The sequence below is a fragment of the Schistocerca serialis genome, chromosome 2, assembly GCF_023864345.2.
Source record: "Schistocerca serialis cubense isolate TAMUIC-IGC-003099 chromosome 2, iqSchSeri2.2, whole genome shotgun sequence".
NCBI classification, from domain to species: Eukaryota; Metazoa; Arthropoda; class Insecta; order Orthoptera; family Acrididae; genus Schistocerca; species Schistocerca serialis.
The window spans coordinates 846798156-846817734 of NC_064639.1; the positions used below are offsets into that span (position 1 = coordinate 846798156).

General features: G+C 45.6%; 1 protein-coding gene across 4 annotated transcripts in view; it reads left to right on the forward strand.

The window, feature by feature from the left end:
- The window catches only part of LOC126458124 (wiskott-Aldrich syndrome protein family member 3), a 270241-nt gene that overhangs the window by 78275 nt on the left and 172387 nt on the right, over positions 1–19579 (forward strand). The window contains exon 1 of one of the 4 annotated variants that reach the window (XM_050094957.1): positions 5519–5602. The exons of 2 other annotated variants lie outside the window; for them this stretch is intronic. The gene's annotated coding sequence lies outside the window, so the exon portion shown is untranslated. Of the gene's footprint in view, positions 1–5518; positions 5603–19579 lie in introns of those variants that run through there. One more of the 4 variants, XM_050094958.1, reaches the window with a different exon arrangement.

The window sequence follows — 19579 nt, forward strand, 5'->3', positions numbered from 1 at the left end:
AAAATAACCGATGATTACGAAAGTAGAGAGGATACAAAATGTAGACAGGCAATGGTAAGAAAAGCGTTTCCGACGAGTAGAAATTTAACAACTAATTCAGATTTAACTGTTAGGAATTCTTTCCTAAAGGTATTTGTTGGAGTGCAGCCATGTATGGAAGTGAAACGTGGACTATAAACAGTTCAGACAGATCATGTAACTAATGAAGTGGTACTGAGTAGAACTTGGGAGAAAAGAAATTTGAGGGGATCGGTTGATAGGACAGATGGAGAAATATCACCAATTTAGTTCTGAAGAGAGAGAGAGAGAGAGAGAGAGAGAGAGAGAGAGAGAGAGAAATGTGTGTGTGTGTGTGTGTGTGTGTGTGTGTGTGTGTGTGTGTGTCAGAGAGGGGGAGGGAAATAAAGATTAATAGAGACAAAGAGATGAGTACAGTACCTAGATCCAACAGGATGTAGGTATCAGTAGCTACCGAGAGATGCTGACGCTTGCACAGGATATAGAGTAGCACGGAGAGCTGCCTCAAACTGGTCAGCCGATTTAATACCAGCACCCCACCGCATGTGGGAAGAAGTATTAGGTTGCCCGAGTCTACTTGAAACATACGTCCTCAGAATTTCTGTAGTAAACTTCTCTGCGATTTACTACGCCAGTCCTAAGCGGCTGCACTGGAGTTTGTTGAGAATCCCTGTAACGCTTTCCCGCAGAGTAAACGATACTCTGACGGAAGACGCATCTCAATGTTGAATTTCTCTCTTCTGGTAATCCAGCGTGGCAAGGGATCCAGATTGAACAATACTCAAGAATCTGTCTTAAGTGTTTTGTAAGCCACTCCTTTCGTGGATGAATTAAGTTTCTTTAAGATGCTCTTAATGAATCTCAGCCTTTCACCTGATTTCCATACAGTTTGTTTTACGTGATCGTTGTGGCGTCTCGTAGTAAAATACAGATCTGCCTCTGTCGCCGTTCGAAGGTGATGTAATACGTATAAAGCTTAGTCTTTGGAAACAAATATTTTACAATAAAATCGTAAGTACCTCAAGCGGATAACTAAGTAACTGCAAATAAAAAGAATATGACCGTGATCAAAATGCTGGCTAAATAATCAGTGTAGTTACATCAGTGCAGGCTGCGAGTAAGTTACAGCAAACCGTCGATAACCGTACAGATTTCTTTCTCGCAGCCTCGTAATTCACATAAAACAGGAAGAGGACGGCACGGTATTGTTGAAATTAAAATTTTAGTTAAAGATCACCAGTATTAGTAACGACATGGTGTCTAAAAGATTCCAGTAAAGAAAGCCGGAGATATGCTTTACCTTTTTAATTTCTTTTTGCAAATAATCTTCTCAATATATAATCAGTATTTTACCAGCATCACTACGGCTCCTGAGCGTGTATCGTGTGTTTCCATTACATGCACAATTTTCAAATTACATGATCATTCACACACCGTAGCGTGAAACGCGCATTACTGACATAAAAGGCACAGCTACAAGACGATCGGAAATAAAACTAAAGGTTCGACAGTTCCCGTAAAGCAGTAGACTAATGAAATTACACCAACAATTCTAGCTCATTGACTTGCACAGTGTATTCTCACTATGTGGGAATGGCAGTGATATTCACATAAAAATTGCGTCTGATATGCTTTTGACGTTACGTCATTCCACATTAGATCGCTCTGCAAGGATACTCCTAGGTAATTTACAGTTGTTACTGTCTCCAGTTGTAAGTTGCTTATTAGCAACGAATTTAGTACCGGGATCCATAACTTATCTTTGCACATTGAGGCTTGAATACCTTTAAAACTCCACTAGATATTAACAAATGGTTTTTCAACATGTGATAACGCGAAGTTTCGTTTCCTCATTCATACACATGAATGTGTGCAGCCTAATGGCACAGATAACAGGAAGTCGGAATTCCATTTCTCTCCGCGAACTCTTCATGATTTCCACCGTGACATGTTCAGATGCATTGCGAATGTGTGCCTTCACGACGTGTAGGGCTCTAAGCTTGGTTCGGTACAACAGATCCTTTACAAAACCCTACAGGAAGAAGTCTAGTGGTGTGGGGTCAGCGCATCGTGGCGGCCATTGAATTTTACCATCTCGTCCTATGCGCCTATCCGAAAACTTTTCATCTAGAAATTGACGGATATTTAAGGAGCCCCATCCTGCTTGAATATGCCACCAGGTTGCAGGCGTTCCAACTGTGGCATGACAAACTCTTGTAACACATAAACATAACCGTTGACGGCAGACTCGATGAAAAAGAATGGACCAGTGAAGCAACTGGGAATCAGCCAGCACCATTCCTTTTGACTTGGTACAGTCTTTCCATTTCACGTGTAACTTGAGGATGCTCTGAACCCCATATACGAACGTTGCTATGATTCGGTTTGTCGGATACATGAAACGTTGCCTCATCGGAGAAACAAATCTTTTGCAAAAAGTCGTTGTTTGCGTCAGTCTTGCCTAGCTTATACACTGCGAACTGTTGGCGCTGATGTTTGTCCGTAGGCTATAGTGACTGAAGCAGCTGTACCTTCTAGTGATATAGCCATAACCTTTTATGCAAGACATTGTGCACTGTTGATCGTTACATTTCCAATACTCTGGGTCCCGTAACGCAGATTTTGCCGGACTTCTTGCATGCGCCTGCCATACCTTGTCCACGTTGGCATCTGAAACAGAGGGGCGACCCGCCTCCTTTTTATGGAGAACACTTTCTGTTTCCATAGATGAGGAATGCTGAGTCCGAGTAGTTGTTCTGGACGGTGGTTTCCTTCCATATCGTGTTTGCAAATTCCGTTGCACCTGGGTAACGGGCGTTGTCCTTACGAACCAGGCCACGCAATAAGCTCTCTCCTGTCGTGATGCCCACATTTTATGTGGTTTCGTTGCCTGGAAGGTAGAAAAAGCTTTGAGTTTTCATATATGAAAACCATTTGTATCTACTACAATTTTTAAGTAATTAAAGTCTTAAGTCGTAAACATAATTTATGGACACCCTGTATATCTCTTAGACTGTTTATGCGCAATACGTTACATTTATTTACGTTCCTGGTCAATCGCTACTCTCTGCACCAGTCGTCGAGCATGTGCAGGCCCTCCTGTGTTTCACTAAATTCTTGTAACGTTGGAACCTTTCTGTAGACAGCAGCGTCGTACGCGAATAGCCCCACGGAGCCTCCGAAGTTAGCCACCAGATAATCAAAATAAATTGTGGACAGAAACTACCTTACGACAGTCGCGTACTCTTTACATCTGTGGATTTTGTTCCAGTAAGAATGTCATGTTGGATTGTATCAGTTGTGAACTAATGAATCCAGTCACAAATCGGGTTAGATACTGGGTAAGCTTGCATTTTTTTCAGTAAACGACAGTGTGGAACTGTATAGAATGCCATCCGGAAGTCTCGGAACATCGTGTCAACCTGCGCTGCTTTGTCTCCGACACTCTAGACCAGGGGTTCCCAACAAAATTTGCTCGAGGACCCCCTCATAGAGCATGATTGGTACCTTGTCATATCACAGTATCAAGTACCTATTTTTGGTACTTACAAAAAATTGACATTCATTATTGAAAAAATATTAAACTTAATTTTTTTTAAATTTAGCCAGCATTGTTACCGTTAGTTTTGATTATTGCTCAAAATCTCTCTCTTCGAATCTGGGTGTTTAGTATAACAAACTCCTTAAAAAAATAAAAATTGATTATGAACTGAGAATAACAGGAAAAAATTAAAACTGAGTGTATTGGTTTTTGAAGTGTACTACACTTGAGATTGTATTGAGTAGACTCGTGTGAAAAATAAGAAAACACTAATTTCATACAAGGTATTATTTATTTGAAAAAATAGTTACAACAGAGTACTTCATCAATATAAAGTTTAAATTTCCAGTTCTTAATGACAGTTCAATCTGACCTTTGAGTCCATTATTTCTGAAATGTTAGGTTCCAAACTTGAAACTTTCACCCTGAAGTCCGACCGCATGTCAAGCCGATTCCTGTATTTTTCATGAAACATATGGAAGAAAATGCTTGCTCACACAGATATGTGGCTGCAAATGGAAGAATCTTTTCATTGCCTTGTCTCAGTTTCTTCCAGTCCTTGCGTGCTGATGTCCAGAAGTCTGTAATTTTATCACCGATGAAAACGTTTATCATCGTACCACAGCTGGACAGATCCACAAGTTGATCTTGCTCTTCTTCAGTGAGGCCTTGGATTTTGTCTATTTCTTCACAGCTGAAGGGATTTCGAATCCCTCTGTCGTCAGGTTCAGGGAGATACTCTCTAAAAGTGGTGGCTAGGCTGCATAGATGCTCGGCTACATTGATCTTGATCTGGTCAGGCAGACTCTCCTCTGATGGCTCGAAGAATTGTTTTATAGTAGAAAAGTTAGTGACTCGTTTTCTATCCTTGACGCTCAAATCTGACACTTTTTGACCATAGTACTAATCTTGTCCTGAACTTTGAATATGTCTACATTTTTTCCTTGTAAACTCAAGTTTAACACATTCAAGTGTTCAAACACATCAGCTAAGTACGCAACTGAGCAAGCCAAGAGAAGTGAAAAAATTCCTGTACTTTGTGTCAAGAAGGAAGACACGAACCTCGTCTCAAAGTTGAAAAAAATCTTGACAAGATCCTACCTCGAGAAAGCCATCTTCCGTATGAATAAGAAGTTGCTCATGCTCGCTGCCGATCTGTTTACACTCTAGAAAGACGCTAGACGCAGAAGTTAGCGTTCGCTAAAGATCTGCCCATGCAGGAAGCGGCCAAATCAAAAAATCTGTTATCATACGAAATATATTTAATATTTTTTTTTCTAATAGCATCTTGCGGACCCCTGGGGGTCCGCGGACCACCTGTTGAGAACCACTGCTCTAGATTTTATGGACGGACAGAGTGATCTGAGATCTACGAGAGCGCTTTCTACGGGATACATGTAATGGGTGAGCATAAAACCATGTTTCATTATTCTGCAGCAAAATGACGTCAGCGATCTAAACTATAATTATTTTGCGTGTCTGGCCGACGATTGTTCTTGAAAAGGAAAACAAGCGCTTTTTGCCACCAATCGCTAGGTAATCTTCTTTGCGTCAGCGTTCCACGGCAAACTGCTGCTAGAAAGGAAGCAAATGTATTTCGCATAATCTGTGTAGAAAATCACAGGTATCTAAACCGACCCAGAAGTCTTTCCATTGTTAATATTAGTTGACTTCCTATTCCTCAAGTACATACTATTTTTTATGACGCTGTAAGGAAGAGTATAGTTTTCCGAATAGACGGCGCTAGTTAAGACAGAAGTTTTGATGCCATCACCATCGCTGTACTACATCAGCGTATGTGCTGGTATAAGCGTGTGGTGCGCATACGTGCGCGCGCATTCGTCACGTGCGTGACGTGCGTGGCCAGGATGGCGACGCGCCCCAGTTCCGGCTGCGCAACGCTTTTTATCTCCCTACAGTATGGTGGCGCTTGTCGCTGGTAATCTCGGCCAGAGGAAAGATAGAGATGATGTTCCACGCGGCACGAGCGTCAGGAAGAATCCCGGAATGTGTGGGTCCACGCAGCGAGCTACACACCTGTAGGTAAGGTCTTTCTTGACACTAAAAGGGGTTCATTTAGGGTCGTTTAGCAACATGGATCGCTCATTCCTGTACTGAATCTGGGAACCTGGCTGTTTGTTGAATTTTCATTCTGCGAATCTGTGTTCTTCTGCGTACCTGCCAACTTCGCTGTTCGTCTCGATATTGAGTACCTCCGCCTGAGAAATTACTCGTTCTCCCTGGTTGTCTGCTAAGGTGGTTATCTGTTTGTTCGAGCAGATACCGACCCAAGTACCTTCTGTTGAGAATTATAGCCCATTATTTGTTGCATCTGCTTTGGTAAGCTGTAAATTGGCCCTAGAATTAAATGAGGAGCGCCGGAACAAAACCTGATATATCCACTTTTGCTGTATTCGCGTGTTTGAGCTGTTGTGGGGAGATACGGGAGTAATACATGCTGCCACAAAATAATTTTCAGCACAACGCAAGTGTTTCATGGTGTGTTTCATGGTATGCTTCTTCTTTTTATAGCTTGTGGAGCCATTTAGAGATCACTATTTGTTACTTCCTGTATTAACAGCAAATGCGGATTTATCAGTTTTTGTTCCGACGCTCCTCAAATATACCGAACAGAATTGGTAACGCCGTGTGTCTTTACTAACTTCCCATGGACTCGCCATTACAGCTATCCCAAAATTTCTTATATCTTACACTGAAGGTGTTGCTGTATTCGGCGATAGTGCTGGACACATTTACCATTTAATATTAAAGCTAATGTATATTTTTGCTTTCCAAGAAATACATCTAATTGCACGTATCTGCTTTATTCAGTTGTTTCGGATTGATTTCATTATTATAGTTGCGAGTTTTTGTGAAAATCTACCAGGCTTTTTATCCTATATGCGAAGTATATTTTTGTGCTGATTCGTGCCCATGTAGTAGCATTTTTCACAGATGATTTTCTTCAGTATTGGTGTAAGGCGTGTGGTTTGTGTATATATAACACTAGTTACATTTTTCCGTACTATTCTATATATTTCAGGCGGCGCGACATAGCGTTTTCCAGAGATATGTACCAGAAATTATTCTACGGAGTATAGTTGTGGGAATGCATTTATTTACACGTTCGTCCTTCGGAACGCAACACTTTGTATACTGCGTGTCACTTACCTATATAGAAACGACTAATGCTACAAAAGACATAAGACCACCTTGTAAGTTAATGTTCAGAATTTTGTCGCATCTTTTCTGTGAGGTATTTGAGACATTAGTCATTAGTTATGTTGATAACCATTATGTCTTGAGTGTTCCAGTGTTAGTGTAACTCCCTAAAATGGAACAAAATGATTTGCTACCGTAATACAATGGGTTGCAACGGCTGAGACAGCTAACAGGGCTGGTTTAAGGTCTAAGCGACACAAGCAGGCGCTTGCGGCGGTAAGTAAGATCCAAGACATATCACAACCGCTTGGGGCGCGAAGCCGAGGGGCGGCAGGGTACAAGATTTAGTAAAAGTATACGATAGAAAAGGGGGGCGCCAGGTATCACGTCGCTTGTGTCTAAAAATGTTCTCGAACAGGTCTTGGGTGGCACATAGACAGAATCGCTGCTGTCAGTTTTATATAATGAATGCAATTAGTCAGACTGAAATCTCACTTTAGCATCCAGTTTTTGAAGTACATTAAAAAACGGAAGCCATGCAACTTGAGTCATATTCGGCGGATTAAACTGAACATCGTTAGTAACCCATTAGTCACAAATGCGTACTGCCTTCTACCAGAAGTATGCTCATCCGGTGAGACGTCGATCGGTCGGAAGATAGTGATAAATATTGTGAATAGCTCGATTGCAAAAATATTTCCAGGGTGCGCTCTCGAATTAAAACAAGAGTACAAATATTTTTCTGCTTATCTCCACCAGAGAGACGACTTGGCCTGTAATCCAGAAACACGCTGTACGCTCCCTCTGCTACTAACGCAAGTGGCTGCCAGAGGTCATTTGAGTGCAGCGCTGCCTCTTGTGCTGCTTTTCTTCCCATACAGCGCGACAGTTTTTCACTATTGTGTGAGATGCTTAGATAGCCGCCCGCAGTGTTGGCGTACTGCCAGTGGTCAGCTGATGCCAAGTGAGAGCTTCTTACTCGCAGAGTTGGTGAGAGCTCGAGAAGCAGCCGCCACACGTACTACCACGTCTCTGTTCACACGGTCGCTTAAAAACCCCATATTTCATTCCTAACGACCCCCAGAAATATATCAAACAGATTCTATGTTTCGTTTAGCTTTTCTCCAGCTCATTCTGGCGGAACGTTTCTGATTAGCTCCGTCAGATATTTCGGTTGTGTTGCTAGAACTTTCCTGGAGCTAAATAAGTAATTAATCTGATAGTCGGCTTAAAACTGGTCTGTTATAATCTTCAAAAAAGTCGCATCGCACTGATACTGCACTATGGAACATAGTTCTCACACACGTGACCAATACGTATTTCTTCCAGTACTTGGGTTCTGTTTGTGTGTTGATAAAGGGTTTGCAAATTTGTCATGAATCTGAAAGTGGTAGAATTATTCACTCACTGTTACTTATCCAGTGTGTGCTGCTGCTTAACTGCAGAAAACTACCTGGCGGTGCGAAAGTCCTTCAGCCATAGGCCAGCCTTGCGTTGTTACAGCCGGTGCTATGCGCTTCATGGACTCCTCCATTATTGGCAGAATAATATCCATAATGAGATAGTGTTCTTTTTTAACACGAAGGCGTTCCCATTCTCGCGACGTATGGGAAATAATTTTGCAACTTTCAGCGCTTCGCTCACCCAAAAAGCTAGTGTAGTCACTTCCTCATATCTGCACTATCTGATCAAAAGTATCCGTACCACACTATGCAATGCGGAATTGACCACCAGATGTCACGAGAAGCTGACTCGACAGTATTGAAGGAGGCGGGTAGCATAGTGTTTTCAGTAGAGAAATAGTAACCGCAGAATGTCCGGGTCAGGCGAGCTCCAGTGACTTCGAATGTGGACTAGTCATTGGATGTCACCCGAGCAATAAATTCATCAGGGACATTTCAACCGCTACAGCTGCCGAAGTCGAATTTGATGTGACTGTCAAATGGAAAAGCGAAGGAACAACCATAACTAAACCTTGACCAGATAGACTTCATGCATTGACGGTCAGGGACCGCTAATCATTGCGGAGGGTGGTTGCAAAAAAATTGCATGAAATCGTAGGAAGAAATCATACGTAAGCCAAAGTGATACCAACAGATCACGTAGCACAGTGACTGTGACACTTCTGTAGTCAGTGCTAAACTACAGTTAAGGTGGTGTGAAGAGGGACGGCACTGGTCGGTGGATGACTGGAAACGAGTCATACGGAGCATAAGTCCGCCGGAATGGTTTGGATTTGACGAATGCATGCAAAACGTTATCTGCCAGCAGTGAAGTACGGAGAAGATGGTTTTCAGGTATGGGGGCTGTTACTGTGGTATGGTCTTCTTCTGCATTAAGAAAATGCTTAAAGCAGTGTTACATGAACGCATTTTTCACCTTTGGGTACGGTAGAGGAACAATTCGGAGAAGACGATTGATTGTATCAGCATGACGATGCACCCTTCCATTAAGCACCATCTGTGAGGTAATGTTTCGTGGACGATAAGATTCCTGATCCCCCTGCAGGCCCAGGGGCTAGAATAAGCCTGAGGTATTCCTGCCTGTCGTAAGAGGCGACTAAATGGAGTCTCTAACCTTTCGGCCTTTATGTGATGGTCCCTTATAGTGTTTGACCTCCATTCTTCAAAATTTTCCCGAAGAGTGAGCCAAATGGGGAAGGGCGCCTTACGTGGTGCATCATGTCCATCGTGTATTGAGATCTTTAGGGCACTTTCTCGTCGTGGCATTGCAGTCCCGCCGATTCTCCATCTCCTGAGCGAGGAAATCTACCTGGGTGCGTTTTCCTCCACCCACTATGCAGTGTCGTTTCTGCGCCCATGATGGTCATGGAATTCTTTGCACCTCATATCCAGTACGGTAGCCACTTCGTTGTGGTGGTGCCGCCATGTACCCTGTTGGTTGTAGCCACTTGACTACACAGGGATTGCTCTGCTGATGGCTGCACCGTTAACTCCCCATGTATGCCAAGGAATAATGCCCATTCCCTGGGGCATCGGGACTCCGTCAATGGCCAGGCTTTGCTGCGACTGACTGGCGCCCATAGGGAGGACCCCTGGTCGGAGTGGGTGGCATCAGGGCGGATGACGCGCCATGAAGTGTACCACGTCATCACTAGCTGGAGATCAAACGCGAGCAGTCTCAGTACAATGCAAGGAAATATGATCCTAAATAGTTCCCCTCCCTGGCCACACCATGGGAGGAACGCGAGGCCAAGGATGGCAGTGAACCTTATTCGCCCCGATACCTCGTGTGTACGAGAGCTGATAAACTCCTTTCTCTATTTGAAGCCTCAGCTTTTTGTAGAGCAATTTGAGGACAAGTTTGGGGAGGTACAGGGCTTATCCACAATGGGTTCAGCGTCAGTCTTGATAAAAACGGGATCGCATGCCCAATCGCAGGTCATTACTCCCTTGTAATAAGCTGGGGGATGTTCTACATCTACATTTATACTCCGCAAGCCACCCAACGGTGTGTGGCGGAGGGCACTTTACGTGCCACTGTCATTACCTCCCTTTCCTGTTCCAGTCGCGTATGGTTCGCGGGAAGAACGACTGTCTGAAAGCCTCCGTGCGCGCTCTAATCTCCTCGGGAGGTATAAGTAGGGGGAAGCAATATATTCGATACCTCATCCAGAAACGCACCCTCTCGAAACCTGGCGAGCAAGCTACACCGCGATGCAGAGCGCCTCTCTTGCAGAGTCTGCCACTTGAGTTTGCTAAACATCTCCGTAACGCTATCACGGTTACCAAATAACCCTGTGACGAAACGCGCTGCTCTTCTTTGGATCTTCTCTATCTCCTCCGTCAACCCGATCTGGTACGGCTCCCACACTGATGAGCAATACTCAAGTATAGGTCGAACGAGTGTTTTGTAAGCCACCTCCTTTGTTGATGGACTACATTTTCTAAAGACTCTCCCAATGAATCTCAACCTGGTACCCGCCTTACCAACAATTAATTTTATATGATCATTCCACTTCAAATCGTTCCGCACGCATACTTCCAGATATTTTACAGAAGTAACTGCTACCAGTGTTTGTTCCGCTATCATATAATCATACAATAAAGGATCCTTCTTTCTGAAACCATCACGCCTCGCAAGAGCTTAAATACGGTGCAGGGTATTATATTCCACAGGGACCTTCTGCAGTGTGACGACGAGCTGCGCGCCAACTAAGAGCGACGAGGAGTTCATTTGCTCTGGCGCGTCCATCGGGGTCTGAGGGATAATCAGGTTGCCACTGGTGCCTTCATCTTGGCCTTCGAGAATGACACATTACCCGTGAAGGTCAAGATGATGGTCTACCGCTGTGATGTCAAGCCATATATCCCTCCCCCGTTGCGGAGCTTTAAGTGCTGAAAGTTCGGCCATATGTCTTCCCGCTGTACGTCCAGCATCACATGTCGAGATGGTGGACGTCCATCCCATCTCAATACTCCATGCTCCCTGCCTCCCATCTGTGTCAGCTGTGGAGAGCATCATTCCCCTTGCTCACCAGACTAGGATTTTACAGCGAGAAAGGAAATTCATGGAATAAAAGACCCTGTACTGACTGACCTACACCGAGGCCAAGAGGAAATTTGAGCACCTACATTCTTTAGCTATGACCTACTTTTTCGCCGCCATTACGAGAAAAGTTGTAGCCCTATCAGTTCCGCGAGTTCCAGTCGGCTCTGAGCCGGAAGACTACACCTTCCCCCTTGATGGTGGGGGCACTTACCTCCCTGTTGCTCCCGCACCACCTACCTCGGGAACACTGTCCCCCCAAACAACAGGGACACCAGTCTCCACTTATCAGCTGGAGAAGCGTAAGTCCTCTTCAGCTCCTCTTGCTACTCGCCAGGAAGGGGTCCCTTGGGTCACTCTCTACCCAGGTTTCTGCTAGTGTGAAAGATGACACTCGCCAGCGACTGAAGAGCCCAAAAGCAGCTGGTCGTAGGGCTTCATGCTCATCTTCAGTCCTGGAGACTTAATCTGTGAAGCTCTCCCAGTCAGAGAAACCCAAGGATCAGCGAGAAAAAATCCAAAAAGACATCAAAGACCAAGGGAATTGCGGTGGTACCCACATCACCGCTGCCTACAAGCTTAGCGTCTGAGGATGAGGTGAAAATTGTGGCGTCTGCTGAGGACCTAGATCTCGCCAGACCCTCAGACAATGGATACAGCCTGTTCAGGAAATAAATCGGTGGCAGCCGGTGATCCTGAAGCGTAGACTGCCTAATTGTTTCATGCCTTCCCAGTCTCACGATCGCGTCCTCCTCCAGTGGAAGTGCGGCTGTTTTTTTTTCTTTACCACCTGGTTGAGCTACAGCAACTGATAAGCTTTAATGTGCTTTCTGCATTGCCCTCCAGGAAACCTGGTTCCCGGCAATGCGGATCTCTGCCCTCCACAGCTCTAAGGGATACTGCAGGTACCATAGCGACTATAATAGAGTGTTAGGTGCACTTTGCGTCTATGTCCTAAACTCAACCTGTAGTGAAACTTTGCCACTTCAAAGCTCTCTTGAAGCTGTGGCTGTCAGAATAAGGACGACACAGGAAATATCTGTCTGCGATGTATATCTTCCTCCAGATGGTGAAGTGTCCCTCAATGTATTAACTGCACTGATTGATCAACTCGCTAAAGCTTTCCTTCTTTCGGGAGATTTTAACGTCCATAACCCCCCTTGTGGGGTGGCACCGTGCTTACTGGTCGAGGCAGAGATGTTGAAACTTTGCTGTCTTAGTTCGATCTCTGCCTCTTAAATACAGGGGCAGACATATATTTCAGTGTGGCTCATAGTAGTTACTCGGCGATTGATTTATCAATATGCAGCCAAGGACTTGTCCCATCTATCCACTGGAGATCACATGACGATCTGTGTAGTAGTGACCACTTCCCCATCTGCCTGTCACTCCCCCGGCGTCAGGCCCACGGACGCCTGCCCAGATGGGCTTTAAACGAGGCGGACTAGGCAACTTCCACCTCTGCTGTCATCGGTGAATCTCCCCCATGTGATGCCATCGATGTTGTGATTGAGCAGGTCACTACAACGATAATTTCTACGGCGGAAAACGCAATCCCTCGTTTTTTAGGCTGTCCCCGGCGAAAAACGGTCCCTTGGTGATCGCCGGAAGGAACTGAGGCAATTAAAGGGCGTCGACGAACTCTGCAGCGATATTTAGCGGCACCCTTCCCTAGAGCATCTAATAGCATTTAAGTGGCTCCGTGCCCGCGTTCGCCAGCTTATAAAAAGACGGAAACAGGAGTGTTGGGAGAGGTACGTCTCGAGCATTGGGTGCCATACGTCACCTTCCCAAGTCTAGACAAAGATCAGACGTGTTTGTGGGTACCAGACCCCGACAGGTGTCATTGGCATTATCATCAATGGCGTGTTATCTACCGACGCAAACGCCATTGCCGAACACTTTGCTGAGCACTAAGCCTGAGCTCTGCGTCAGAACTACCTCCCAGCATTTCGCACCCCCAAACGGTGGATGGAAAGGAAAGTCCTCTCGTTCACTGAACGTCACAGTGAACTTCACAATGCTCCATTTACAGAGTGGGAGCTCCTCAGCGTCCTTGCACTTGCTCTGACACAGCTCCTGGGCCAGATTGGATCCACAGTCAGATGCTTAAACATCTATCGTCAGACTACAAGCGACATCTCCTCATCTCCAACCGCATCTGGTGCGATGGCGACAGAGCACAATCATTCCAGAGCTCAAACCCGGCAAATACCCGCTTGACGTGGATAGCTATCGGCCCATCAGCATCACTAATGTTCTTTGTAATCTGTTACAACGTATGGTAAGCTGGCAGTTGTTTTTTGTCCTGGAGTCACGTGGCCTACTGACTCCATGCCAAGGCGGTTTCCTCCAGGGTCGCTCTACCACTGATGTAGTTTCCCTCGAGTCTGCCAGACTTTTCCAGACGCCAGCACCTGGTTGCCGTCTTTTTTTATTTACGAAAGCTTATGACACGACGTGGCGGCCTCATATCCTTGCCACATTGTATGAGTGGGTTCTGTGGGGGTCCCGCTCCCGATTTTTATCCAGAAATTTCGTATCGCTCCGTACTTTCCGTGTCCAAGTCGGTGCCTCTCTTAGTTCTCCACATATCCAGGAGAATGGCGACCCACAGGGCTCTGTATTCAGTGTATCTCTATTTTTAGTGGCCATTACGGGTGTAAGAACAGCTGCAGGGCCGTCTGTCTCACCTTCTCTGTATGCAGACGACCTCTGCATTTCGTTCTGCTCCTCCAGTACTGGTGTTATTGAGCGGCGCCTACAGGGAGCCACCCACAAGGCGCAGTCGTGGGCTCTAGCCCACTGTTTCCAGTTTTCAGCCGCGAAGTCGTGTATCATGTACTTCTGTCGGCGTCGTACCGTTCATCCGGAACCAGAACTTTACCTTAATGACGACCCTCTCACTGTTGTAGACACACATCGATTCTCAGGACTGGTGTTCGACGCCCGATTGACGTGGCTTCCTCATTTCGTCAGCTGAAGCGGAAGCGCTGGCAGCATGTAAATGCCCTCGGCTGCATGAGCAACACCAACTGGGGTGTAGATAGCTCTACACTGCTGCACCTGTACAGAGCTCTTATTCCATCGCGCCTTGACCATGGCAGTCTGGTTTATGGTTCGGCGGCGCCCGCAGAGTTGTTTCCTCGACCCAGTGCACCACTGTGGTGTTCGCCTAGCGACGAGAGCTTTTAGCAGGAGTCCGATGATCAGTGTCCTGGTGGAAGCCGGAGTCCCTCCATTGCGGATCCGACGTGCGCAACTGCTCGCCAGTTATGTTGGACACATTCGTAGTTATCCTGAGCATCCGAATTACCGCCTCCTTTTCCCACCCGCGGTAGTTCATCTCCCGCATCGGCGGCCCAGGTCAGGGCTAACGATAGCGGTTCGCGTGCGATCCCTTTTTCCGATCTGGGGTTCTTCCCTTTACCACCTGTACTTAGGGTCCATTCACGTACACTTCCATGGTGTACACCTCGATTGAAGCTTCGTCTGGACCTTTTACATGGCCCTAAGGACTCCGTTAAACCCACCACTCTCCGCTGTAACTTCCTCTCGATTCTTGACTTGTTCCGGAGCTCTGAAGTTGTTTACACCGGTGGCTCGATGGCAGATTGTAACTTTGGCTTCGCCTATGTCCACAGAGCCCATATTGAACAGCATTCGTTGGCTGCTGGCTGCAGTGTATTCGTAGCAGAGCTTGTAGCCATATCTCGTGCACTTCAGTTCATCCGTTCCTGTTCTGGTGAGTCCTTTCTTCTGTGCTCTGACTCCCTACACAATGTATCGACCAGTGCTACCCTCGCCATCCTTTGGTAGCGAACATCCAGAAGTCCACCTCTGCCTGAGAATGGTCCAGTCGTTGTGGTGTTTGTGTGGACCGCAGGACACGTCGGAATCGCAGGCAATGGACTTACAGGCTACAAGGAAACCGCTCCTGGAGCTGAGCATCCCTGAAACTGACCTACGTTTTGTCATACGCCGCAAGGATTTTTCGGCTTTGGGAGACGGAGTGGCATAACAGTATGCACAACAAAAAGTGTCATTAAGGAGGCTGCGAATGTGTGGGTCTTTCCTGCAGGATTCTCGCAGGGAATCAGTTGTCATTTGGCAGCTCCGCATTGGCCATAGGTGGCTCTCACATGGTTACTTCCTCTGTCACGGGGACCCATCTTGGTGTCGATCGCGGCGACCCATCTTGGTGTCGATCGCGGCGACCCATCTTGGTGTCGATCGCGGCGACCCATCTTGGTGTCGATCGCGGCGACCCATCTTGGTGTCGATCGCGGCGACCCATCTTGGTGTCGATCGCGGCGACCCATCTTGGTGTCGATCGCGGCGACCCATCTTGGTGTCGATCGCGGCGACCCATCTTGGTGTCGATCGCGGCGACCCATCTTGGTGTCGATCGCGGCGACCCATCTTGGTGTCGATCGCGGCGACCCATCTTGGTGTCGATCGCGGCGACCCATCTTGGTGTCGATCGCGGCGACCCATCTTGGTGTCGATCGCGGCGACCCATCTTGGTGTCGATCGCGGCGACCCATCTTGGTGTCGATCGCGGCGACCCATCTTGGTGTCGATCGCGGCGACCCATCTTGGTGTCGATCGCGGCGACCCATCTTGGTGTCGATCGCGGCGACCCATCTTGGTGTCGATCGCGGCGACCCATCTTGGTGTCGATCGCGGCGACCCATCTTGGTGTCACTGTGGCTCACATATGACTGTCGTCCACATCTTGCTGGACTGCCCACTTTTAGCACCTCTATCTGTGGCGGACTTTTGATCTTCCCAGCACCCTACCTTTGGTGTTGGACGACAATGCCTCAACAGCAGCTTTAGTTTTAAGTTTTATTCGTGAGGGTGGGTTTTATCATTTTATGTGAGTTTAGCGCATGTCGTTCGTCACTCTGTGTCCTACACCCTAGGGCTTTTAGGGTGGAGGTTGTCCACTGTAGTGTTTGTTTTCCTTCTGTCATTATTCCGGTTCTTCATTCCTCCTGTTATTGTGCCATACGTTTAGTTCTCTTCTTTCCTTTGGGTAATTGTTACACTGGGAACAAGGGACAGATGACTTCGTAGTTTGGTCCTCCCCCCCCCTCCCGCTTATAAACAAAACCAACCAGCCATCCGTTTCTGATATGTACTGACCTGCCGAGATTCCCAATCTGAACCCATTGGAATACCTGTGGGTTGAGTTAGAAGGCAGACTTCGCTCCAAACCCAGCGTCCAACGTAATCACCTCGTCCGGTTTCAGCTATTGAGGAAGAATAGGCTGCCATTCCTCCATAGAGATTGAGGCACCTTACTGAAAGTGCTCCCAGTTGAGTTCAAGCTGGCATAAAGGCGAAGGGTGGACTCACCCCGTTTTAATGTCCACTAATAGATGTCGACATACTTTTGGTCAGATTGTGTGCAGTAACTATTGGGAATTCGAAATTCAAGGGCCGTAAAAAAAAAAAATAAAAAAAAATTGAAATAATCGCGAGTTCGGTTTAGCGCGAATTTCACTAATAATGATACTATACCTCAAGTAACATTTATGTAACAGGGGAACGGCACACAGAATTTCGAGAATACGTAAGAAAACTTAAACGTCAATCATCTCCCAGGCTGAACAAACTGTCATCAATTTTCTCCACATATCTTCTTCAAAACGAAGTCATGTATTCTGTCCCCAAGTTCGTGCGGCGCATCTCATCTGCGATGAATCGTCAACGTCCAGATCAGCAGCTAATGACTGTATTCCATAAGTATGTAACCTACGGTAGGTACTTTTTGTCCTTTACATTGAATAAGCCACTCTGATGCTTATTCTTCAAGAGGAAGTAACTTGTGGGGGTCAGTTTCCCCCATCCTTACGGTAAGTTTTCAGCGGTCTTACCTTTCTGCTTCCAGAATTGATGACCGTGTGGATGATGGAATCCTGAAACCTTTCGCTACATCCGACATTTCTCACTGCACATTCTGTAGGCGCAATAATCCATTTGTTTTCTGCGAAAGTTGAAGACATGTACTCCTTCGAAGTAATTTTTGAAGCTGATTTATATACTGTGGTAAGTTGTGCATTGTTGAGAAAAAGGTCACGAAGAGTTGAACAATGAAACGATTATCTGAATAATTAACGAAGTAATTCGAATTACCGAGTGTTAGGTTGCCACGGACTTGGAACTATTTGTGTTTGCACTGCAGTCTATTAAGGCAGTTACTTCGATTTATTGAGTATACCAAAACACGGGATTTATTTATCGAGGTTTTTTAAAGGACTTAACATGTTTGATTTATCAAGAAATTCAATTTATCGAGGTTCGAATTAGCAAAGAGTCGACTATATATATCATACTCCTGAGGAGCAATGTTAAAATTCCCGTCTGGTCATCCAGTGTGAGATTTTCGTGGTTCTCACAGACCACGCAAATGCAGTTATTACCCATTCGAAAGAGTGCAGGTAATGTCAGGATGACGTAGTGATAAGTCTCTGGTGACTTTGATGTAGAAGGGACGTTGAAAGCTTCCTTCATTCGCTTCTCGACATGATACACGACTGAAACGTAGTTTGGGAGGTATCTTAACCCTTACAGGTATTAGTCCTTGAGTCAGCTCCGACTTTCCAGGCCATTGATTTTCTCTTACATAAATCATCAGCGTACAGGAACAACGTTAGCGAAGTTGCGCTGGTGGGAATATTCGTGACTCACGTTGGGAGTTCCCGCTCCCCTACTGCAACGTTGATGATCCTCGCACAGTACTCTTACCCTCTATTATGTTAGCTGTTGGGCGGCGGAAAGGAGGGAAGTGGAGAAGAGCAGCCTTCAGTCATGAGAAAAGTTGTGTGTTCTGTCGTGGTAGACACATTGCACACGGGACGGAGTCACTGCTTTAATCATACAACGTAGACTTCCATTACTTTTTATCCGCCGAAGCAGTATGGCGAAGGCCATTTAATTTTTAGTTTTGGACCTCCGTTTTTGTATGGTGTCTTTTTTAGCCCTTTTTCCCTTTGCCTGTTTTTAGCTGTCTCCTATTCTGTCTATTGGGACCGACGTATAGTCGTTTAACTCCTGTTTGTTCGCGTTCTATAGTTTTGACTATAGCACGTATGATCCCAGCTGTTTTCTGCGCCCTAAAGCAAAACAGAACAAAAGGAGTGGTAGGAGTGTTAGTAACAGTGGCAGCTTACAGATGTCACACCTCCGTCTCTGCTAGAACAGAAAAATATCAGCGAAAAGATTGGTCAAAATAAATTTAAAAAAACTGGGCAGAAAAGAGTTGTTGATAATTTTGGATAACTCAATCGAAACAGCATATGGGGTAGACGGGAGTCCGCTCATTCCAGAATACTGTGTAAAGCGTAGTTACCCTATTCACCAACCATGGTAACATATCACGGTTCAGACTTCTAAGGTTTCTTTTTTTCCGGGTCAGTTTTATTTTGGCCATCTCGTAGTTTTTGTGGCAGCAAGTCGGCAGGCACTTAACATTTACTTTGGGATGAAGGCCGCTTGTGGACTTTGCCATGCATTACAGGCTTGAGGTATATAAATCAGTTTTGTCCCGGCGTGTTTTATTATGTAGTCTACGCAGTTGTCGTGACGTCGTTGTAACAGTCTTCACTTAGCTGTTGGAAATTAGCAAAGAACTTCGCTACTCCATTTACCACCCATCCGCCTTACAGTGTGTCCCGCCCACTTCTATTTATTTTTCATTACCCGTTAATCCGTCTTCCTGTCTGTTCCCTGATCCATTTGTGTCTTCCTCACTCTCCTAGTAATTCTCAGTAAGCGTATTTGCATTGCTCACGGAGTAACCCTAAGTTTTTCGATAGTTTTCTCATTATAATATGAAGTTTCACAGCTGTAAGTTAAATATGGTAACACACTCATAATAAACGTTCCGTTTGACATACGGGAAACCCTTTTTAATGTATCGAATCGCTCCAGCTCATTTTTACTCATTTATTCTGCTGCTTATTTCTTTTAGTGTCCATCCAAAAAACTTCCTATTTGGCTATAATTACGTTGACTAGACATTTACCGTATCGCTCTGTGAGAAACCAACCTACTCCCATAATGATCCTTCTTGCGAGGAAGCCTTTTGGTAAGTTAGGCAGTATTGCGGGCAGAGTAGGCATTTAACCTATCGGAGCATCCAACAAATTACAGAATATCTTGGATGCAGTGGTAGTCAGCGTGTGTTGTTTTTGGGATTTATAACAATCTTTGTGTGTGCTGGAAATGTAGTTGGGCAGTCCATGTGCAAGGTGTCACAGAACGTTGTTCACAACGCCAGTATCATATTAAATAGATTTGGACAATAGGTGATTTTTCTTAACCAATATTTCGCAAAAG